The following is a 9,557-nucleotide window of genomic DNA, read 5'->3' as shown; positions in this document are numbered from 1 at the left end:
TCACCAGAAAAGCACCATCACACCTCCTCCTCCATGCTTCACGGTGTGAACCACACATGCGGAGATCATCCGTTCATCTACTCTGCGTCTCATAAAAACACGACGGTTGGAACCAAAAATCTCACATTTGAACTCATCAGACCAAAGGACAGATTTTCACCGGTCCAATGTCCATTGCTTGTGTTTCTTGACCCAAGCAAGTCTCTTCTTATTATTGGTGTCCTTTAGTAGTGGTTTCTTTGCAGCAATTCGACCATGAAGGCCTGATTCACGCGGTCTCCTCTGAACAGTTGATTTTGAGATGTGTCTGTTACTTGAACTCCGTGAGGCATTTATTTGGGCTGCAATTTCTGAGGCTGGTAACTCTAATGAACTTATCTTCTGCAGCAGAGGTAACTCTGGGTCTTCCTTTCCTGTGGCGGTCTTCATGAGAGCCAGTTTCATCATAGCGCTTGATGGTTTTGACGACTGCACTGAAGATTGACTGACCTTCATGTCTTAAAGTAATGATGGACTGTTGTTTCTCTTTGCTTATTTGAGCTGTTCTTGCCATAATTTGGACTTGGTCTTTTACCAAATAGGGCTATCTTCTGTATACCAACCCTACCTTGTCACAACACAACTGATTGGCTCAAATGCATTAAGAAGGAAAGAAATTCCACAAATTAACTTTTAACAAGGTACACCTGTTAATTGAAATGCATTCCAGGTGACTACCTCATGAAGCTGGTTGAGAGAATGCCAAGAGTGTGCAAAGCTGTCATGAAGGCAAAGGGTGGCTACTTTGAAGAATCTCAAATATAAAATATATTTTGATTGTTTAACACTTTTTTGGTTACTACATGATTCCATGTGTTATTTCATAGTTTTGATGTCTTCACTATTATTCTACAATGTAGAAAACAGTAAAAATAAAGAAAAACCCTTGAATGAGTAGGTGTCCTAAAACTTTTGACCGGTAGTGCAAAAAATTATTTTAATTTCGGAAATATCTTCCGAAGTATTCCCACGAATAAAAAGAGACGTGATCATTATTATAAATTATTATAATTATGTTCCGGCCCCCGACCATCCGCTTGGACAAAAATCGTCCCGTGGCAAAATCTAGTTGCCTAAGGGAAACACTGAAGTGGAATACTCACCTTCCTCTCTCCTGCTTTGTGAGAACAGAACACAACACTCTAACCTTCAGCTCTAGCAAAGTCTCAAATCATACCCTATTTCCCATATAGTGCACTACATAATAGAGAATTGTATAGGGCTTTGGTCATAGACAGGGCACTATATGGAGAATAGGGTAATTTGAGATCCCGCCTACCCCCTTTTTTCTGTTCCTAAATGAGGACTGTCGCTGTGCTTTTGTCGAACGGTCCAATTGAGAGCCCCCTTACTGGAGAGACTAACACCTTTCCGGCTCTGCATTGGCCTATCAAAAGGAGGGTTGTTGATGATGTCAGTGCCCACCTCTCTGGAGTGTTCAAAAGGGTGAAATGTTCCAGAATGTTCAAATGGAAATGTAAGGTATTGAAGACACCATTGCTTATTATACATGTCTAGCTTAACTTTCTGTAACATTGCACCCTCCTGAACGTGACCCTGTTGTTCCCGATAACTTGCCTTATGACTTGCAGGTAGAGCTTAAGGCAGCTAGTCTCACCCCATATAAATTGGATGAGTAGAATGGACAAAGTCAAAATCCACAGACAAAATCCACATCCATTTAATCCGGTTCACCCAATATGTGAGACAAAACACAATTTGCCATTGTTGTTTGTGTAGAACACTGAAAATGCTCATGGATTCCGAAGGAAAAGCATCAATTCATTCAACATTCCAACATGGGACATCCAATATGGCCGCTGATCCACATGTAGTGGAACGTTGTCCATTCTACTCATTCTAATTCTATTCCCCGTCCCTTTCCACCCTTTGAAGCTCCGCCCTCCAAGATAAACCAAAGGATGTCAGAAAGCAGAGCACCACCCACCACTCCTTTCCTCCTCCTCCTCCTAGTCTTCTCCTCACTCCTCTTCTCTCGTCTCCTCTTCCCCTCCCTTGTTAGATTGCACTAATCCATTCCTTAATTAGAAAGTCTATGATTGTGTTCTGATTTATGTTCAGCTACTAATATATTATATTATAACGGGAGACAATACTGTGTATTATTACTGTCTGTGTGCTTAGTAGAGAATTGAAACTAAGGCTGTGTCATGGCAACTTTATCAATGCATTACTACTTTATGTGTTTTACTATTAGAAACATCCGCCAGCATACTATCTATGTGTTACTTCAGGGGTGGACTACCTTACTCTTAGCGAGCTACTGGGTATGGAGGCTTTCACTCCAGCTCTGCTCTAACAACTGATTAGTAGAATCAGGTGTGTTAGTTGGAGGAGGGCTGGAGCAAAAGCCTGCACCCCCAGTAGCTCTCCAGGATCACGGTTGGCCCTGGTCTATATGTTATCTGATATCCAACCAACCTGTCATATCCATCTAATGAAATAATATGTACGATGATAAATCATTCCTGTAGATCGTGGATCCACACTGTTATTATTGGTATTTATCCACACTGGTATTATTGGTATTTATCCACACTGGTATTATTGGTATTTATCCACACTGTCCAGGTGGTGCAGGTATGAGTTGGCATATTGGTGTAACTCGCTGTGCGGAATGATGTAATGTGATGTTTCAGAGGTTTGGGTTGGAATCTCTGAAAAATGTCTTTTTGATACACGTTATTGAGATGTGTTGGTTTTTTAACCACAATCATTCAACATTGCCTTGTAACCTCCTGCAGAAGTGTCTGCCTGTCACGTTTAGTCCTAGACAAACGGCAGTGTCTGACTGAGTTGGTACTATTTAATAGGAAAGAGAACCTTGGATTGCTTTCTTACTGTGCAAATGTTCTATTGCTGGACTTCGCGCCTAATCTGCAAAGTTTTGAATAATACCCAAAAGCCATCTTAAACTTTCTCCATTCTAACAGTTTGAATCATACCCCAAAATAGCGACTAAACAAAGCTTGTATATGAAAAATCATATATAAGTTTAAATTGAAAAATGATCAATAGGCATTTTCTTCCTATTGGTGCTCGGATTGTTTAAAAAAAAAGAAAAAAAAAAGGTTATATATATTCTCCTACTTTACAATTTCTCCTTATCGAAAATATTTTATGTCAATTTCTTAAGATGGCATATGCAATATATTTTTCAGAGGGACTATTTTTGACAAATGCGTGTGTAAATCGAGGAAGAAAAACATTTTTTAATTTCATTTTAGATTAGTTTTGGATTTGAATCACAAGTCAGACGTTTAAATTTGACCAAAAACCAGGAAGAACAGAAATAAGAACAAAAATGGGAAGGGTTACGTTTTGGTTCATTTCTGACTATAAGGGTTGGAACAAGATATCTGAGGTCCCTACCTGAGAGAATTTGGTTACATCCTAATTTACAGTCCAGTATTTACCTGGTATTTACTTTGAATTTGCATGGTAAAATAGTAGTTAGTTACCTAATAATTACATTTTAGTTTCTTAGGATTAATTGGAAAGTATAATTTGGTACCAGATAGGTTCCATTTGTTACCACTTAATTTCCTTACGAATACTAGATAAATACCAGCTAAATGAAAACTAGATAAATACCAGCTAAATAGAGTTTTATGAAATATTAAGTGTACATATCTGAATCCTGACCTTGTGGCCCCTGACCCTCTGTACACTAGCAGACAGCCATTGCACAGTGCTGTAGTAGTATTTTTGCCAGACCTATAGCTGGGTCGTTCCAACAATTCGGTGCCTTTTGAGAAGTGTAACTTGGTAAAAACAAAACGTTTCGCCTAATTTTAACATTATGTCATAAAGAGCACATGTTCATATTAATAAAAACATGTTTCCCATCTCAAGAAGTTAAATAACAAAAATGACTATAGAAAGTGCCTATTAAGTGCCAAATAAAGTAACAGGGTTGACGATTTCATCTTAAATCAGCCATCAATCCCCTCGTGACAGGGGGAATGGAAGCTTGTTGTGTGAAAAGGGGAGTGGCAATTCAATGCAAGCTTCACAAAAAAATGACATTGCTAAAAGATTTCTAGCCTGTCTATCTATGGGTAACAGGGTTGATGTGTTATGCTCAGAAAATGGCCAAAAAAAGTAGAACCAGCTCACCTGCTTTTACACTATTAGATGTTCAATGTGTCTTTTTTTTATATATATATTTAAAAAGGAATAGTTTCACCATATTAACAACAAGAGTTCAATACACTTAACAGGGTTTACCTTAAAATGAGGGACAGATGTAAATTAATCACTAATCACATTAAATAATCTTCCGAAATGACTTTGTCAAAGCAACAAAAATAACTAGGGCTTTACAATGATGGTGAAACTTGGAGAAATGTTTGGATTAAGTGGGTTGAAATCTTCCTAGAAGTGTCAGGGTTGATGGAAGGACATGTCAAAAATGCTGAATTTTGGCACTTTAGCAAGTCTTCATTCATATAAAAAAAATCTGATTTATTGAATTCTCCGTGTGGTCTATATTAAAGGGCACTTCATTTAATATAACAGGTTTTTTAAATGCAATATTCGTGCACAATATCAACTTAAAATATCAAAGGGACGCAAAAGGCACCCATTCGTGGAACGACCCAGCTGATTATAATATTTAAAAAAGAATAAAGCAATATTTAAATGGGGTAAACAATACAATATATAAAGATTTAAATTTAACTTATTTGGAAAATATGTTTAATTAATTTGAGAATTTTTTTTTTTTCTTTTTATTAGTAACTTAAGAGTTATCAAGATGAAACTATTGGATGGAGATACACAGAGGTTGTAGTAATTTGTTTCTAGCTAGCAGTGTACATGGCTGTTTCTGTAACAATGCTAGTGGCAAGCCCAGGTTGGCAACCACAGAAACAGACTGGCACCAGAGCTAGTTTCTATCTAGAGATGGAACTTGGCCTCGGGTGAAGAAGACCAAACCACATCCTGACACAAAGTTAGGTTAGGTAGAAGTTACACTCTAACCAGTGATACAGGATCAGATACTCTATTTCCTCATCCCCCTTTATGGTTAAGGTTAGGATTGGGAGTGTAGGGTGAGTCTAAGCTGATTCTAGATCTGTGGTTGAGGGAGTGAAACGTCTACCTGTAGCCATCCTGGCTGACCTTAGGGTTTGACGTCTGGGAGGTTGCCGTTTTAACAGGTAACCCTCCCCTCATTGATCTGTCCAATTAGAGGACAGAGTCACTCTACACCAGGGGTCCTGGTTCTAAGGCAGGTGATCCTTGTCCTTCTGCGGAGGTGTTCCATCTTGTGGGGTTTTGCTGCTGATATTTTCTGTTACGTCATAAATTGAAATCACATTGTTTTCTTATGGGGAGATTCAGATGAGAGGGTTGAGGTACAGACTTGACCCACCATGGCTTTACTCCCAGATGTGCATTTACAGTACTGAGCCCCTAGAGGGCGCCACATAGGCTGATCTGGTGTCCAACTGACAACTTCAGAATAGTACACCCTGACTATGTCCCAAAGCTCTTTAACGTTTCCTTTCCTCATGGCCTTTTGTTTAGGTCACTGATGAGGGGGAAATTATATAGGATATGTCTCTCATTTGTCAAACATTTAAAGGCCTATTGTAAGTCGCTCTGGATAAGAGCGTCTGCTAAATGACGGAAATGTAAATGTAAAATGTAAAGGGAAGTGAGGAAAGGAGATGGTATATTATGTTTGGGCTATTGGGACATAGTCATGATATGTCAAGTGTACGTATTGTTGCCATGGTGACATGGGTCAGACGTTCCTGACCTCTGATATCCACCATTCCACTTCTCACTGACCCAGGAAGTGTTTTTATCTCTCCACCAATCGAATCGAATCACCTGACAAATGCCTGAAACTCGGCTTTTTGTGTTCTTCTGTATTACTGCTAAATGTTGGCATATATTTTGATATATTTAAAAATGGAGGATCTAAAAGTCTAGATATTTTTGGAGTAGAGAAAGGATGTGTGTATCAGATAATTGTGTCACTTTGTCATGCTCTCTGAAAATCTCTTGGATTCTTGTGAAGAATTCTAGCATCCTTGCGATTTAATGTTCCATTGACAGACTATTTATAAAGTTTAAGTCCTTTGTGAAAAAAAAAAAAATTGGTCTGTCATTTAATCCAATTCTGGTGTATGTTCATTAGAAATTTGAATGCAAAACTAACAATCTGATGTTTGGGTGTGTGAGTGTCGGTGTGTGAGTGTCGTCATGGCTCATGGTATACTGGTATGTTAGTTGCAACCAACGACCACAAGGAGTCAGTAGTTATACTACAGGCTTTGACTTTCTCTCTTTCCTCGGCCCATCTTTGTATGTTGCTTATCCCAGCTCATGGCATTAGGAATGTCCAGTGCTCTGAGTGGCCAGACGCTAGCACAGCACACCTACTGATGTCTATTACACAGACAGAATTACAGACACACTGACAGTACAGACTTCCAGAGGGACCACTGACAACTCAACAACTCCAGCAGGCTCTCACATTTGTTTTTACACTTCAAACATTAAAGAGATTCTTTGGTACTTTTGTTTACTTTTTAGTCAGTAGCTCTAAAAGAGCACTAATGAGCCAAAAGTGGACCCCGAAAATTGCGTACTACGTCACATAGGTGCAGATATGTGCACCACGTCATTGTTCTCTCTCTCGCTTTGCTGTGTGTGCATCTTGCTAGCTGTCGCTCAAATGGCGAGTGGCTAAAGCTCATTGGCTAGAACACAAATTGCTATAGGGCTGCCCTGCGTGGGGGAAAATGGAGGGAAAATGGCACGTCACAGCTTCCAGAAAAACACTTGCTTTCAAACTAGGGATTTTGTGGATAATTGAGATAAGACAGTAATTCTGCTGATTATGCATGTATAGCCTACCCATTGACACATACAGCCTAAAGCCGGAGGTTTATAAAATACTTTCCGGAGCATGTCTTTAATAGCAGGGAGGACGGACAGGGACCAGAAATCGTTCCGGATATTTCTGAAACACTGGCCCATTATTTTTGTGGCGGTGTCTATGAAATGGGACAGCAGCCAATTAGCCAATTGATGATCAGTACTGTAGGCGTGGCGCACCGGCAATCCTCAGGGCCAGGTTAATGCAGGGGCTTACCGGGGCTGAAGCCCCTGGGCCCAGGCCTGTGGCCAAACAGTTATATTTTTGTTTCATCAGACCAGAGGACATTTCTCCAAAAAGTATGATTTTGTCCCCATGTGGCTAAGGTGTATGTAAACTTCCGACTTCAACTGTATGTACTTGAAAATGTATCAATTGACCAATTCGGCACATTTGGGTAGACTTGATACAAAATAGTCCAGAATTGCAACGCTTCACTGGATCAATCTGAAACTTTGCACACACACTGCTACCATCTAGTGGCCAAAATCTAAATTGCGCCTAAACTGCAATATTATATTGTGGCCTTTCTCTTGCATTTCAAAGACGATGAGAAAAAAACGAGAACAAAAACGTGTTTTTTTTGGTTTGTAGTATCTTTTACCAGATCTAATGTGTTATATTCTCATACATTAATTTCACATTTCCACAAACTTCAAAGTGTTTCCTTTCAAATGGTATCAAGAATATGCATATCCTTGCTTCAGGTCCTGAGCTACAGGCAGTTAGATTTGGGTATGTCATTTTATGCGAAAATTGAAAAAAAGGGTCCGGTCCTTAAGAGGTTATTCTGGCCCTGGCAATCCTCATGCCGATCAGTACTATAGGCCGCCTTGAGCACCAGCAATACACACTCCCACCAGTTCTGTAGGTGTTAAACCGGGAAAAGCTAGGTGGCTTCTATGGGTGAGAGGGACAGTTACCAGCGGCACTTCAGGTCTTAAGAAGCTGATGCCGGTACATAAGGCAATGCTAGCTCAAACTAACCACAGGCAGTGAACAAACTGCTTAGCTACGCTACATCAGCAGTGAGCATTGCAAGCTCTTCCACTTCTGCATAATTGGAGTAGTAGGATAGAATTACCCCTAAACTCTAATCTAAAGTCTGTTTGAGTGTTTCCCCCCTAATAATTAAGGGTAGGATTGGAGAGGGTTTTAGCTGATGTTGTAAAAATCCGGTAACTTTCTCCAAATTCCCCAGTTTTCCAGAAATCCCGGTTGGAAGATTAAGAATAAGCAGGAATCTGGAATCCTCCAACCAGGATTTCTGGAAAACCTGGGAATCTTTTGAAAGGTACTGGATTTTTGCAACCCTAGTTAGAGCCAATCCTAGATCAGTGGGCAACCTTAATCCGGAGCTGCCATCCCCATAATTATAATTGCCATGGCCAGTTTATTGTCCCTGTAATGCTTTTAATTAATCAAGTTTTCCTTCCTAATCTTCTGTTGCTCATCAGCCCTACTAGGCCTTTGCTGCAGCAGCCAGACCAGCTGGCAATCTGATGCAAGCGCTCTGGTTTAGGCAATTTAGTACCAATACAAATCCCATGCATCTTTGGTGAGGAATATGAAGAGTGTGTGTTTGTGAGCCATTCTCACTGTAGCTCTAAGAATGTGTTGTTTACACCCAGATAGAGACACAAATACAGCCCCCGCCCACATCTTAGGTGCAGTTAACCTGTCTGAGACCAGGTGGCCTCTCACCTCTCCCCCTCTCTACCTTCCTGCCATCCACTCCTGTACCTTCCTCCCACTCTTCTTCCTCCCTCCTTCCCTCCCTTCCCTGGCCTGTCGTCCGTGGCTGAGGGCTTGAGATGGATTACCAGGGCCTTTAATCTCTCCTTAATGACATCATCATCCCTCCCATCTCCCTCTACGCCCCATCTACACTCCTCTACGGAGAGAGGGAGGGAGGAAAGGAGGGGAGGGAGGGTTAGCGGTTTAGGAAAGGTCACTGACTGAGCTCAGTGGAGGAGGAGGAATGTGAGTAACCTTCAGCCTTTCATAGGAGCACCTCACACACACACACACACAGAGGCAGGTAGGCATGGCGTCTGGGATGTCGATGGAAGACAGTCCCATGGAGGAGTTGGTGGACCAGGGGTTGGGGATGGAGGAGACGGGACTGAGGAGGCCCTCTTTCAGGGAGACCTACCACCACGACTCCCTGCTGGCTCCAGACACAGACTTCATGATAGGTACTGTATGTGTGGGAGGGCTAAGGGTGTGGGGGATGGAGAGGTGGAGTAGAATTTGCATAGGTAAAGTAACAGAAGGACAGGTTATTGGGGGTGGGGGGGTATTGTGTGCTGTAAACATTCAAGGAAAGTTCTTGGTCCTTGGAATTTTAAAAGTTCACATTTTAGAATTACATTTCGGCAAAGCTTTGCACCCTTGGGGGTATTGATGTCAGTGGACTAATAACAGGAGGGGTTTGTGTGGGTATGCAGCAGGGTTGTGAACTTGTGATGTGAATAGACATCTGATCATTCTGCCATTCACAAACCACACCATCTGGGAGAGGAGAATTCCAGATTACTTCCCTCTCCATTACCATCACTGCTATAGACCTAGAGTTTAGTTATGTTTTCTAAATGTT

Source organism: Coregonus lavaretus (assembly GCF_964263955.1).
Source record: "Coregonus lavaretus genome assembly, chromosome: 33".
NCBI classification, from domain to species: Eukaryota; Metazoa; Chordata; class Actinopteri; order Salmoniformes; family Salmonidae; genus Coregonus; species Coregonus lavaretus.
The sequence above is the reverse complement of the archived record's forward strand: the minus strand, read 5'-3'. Positions refer to the sequence as shown.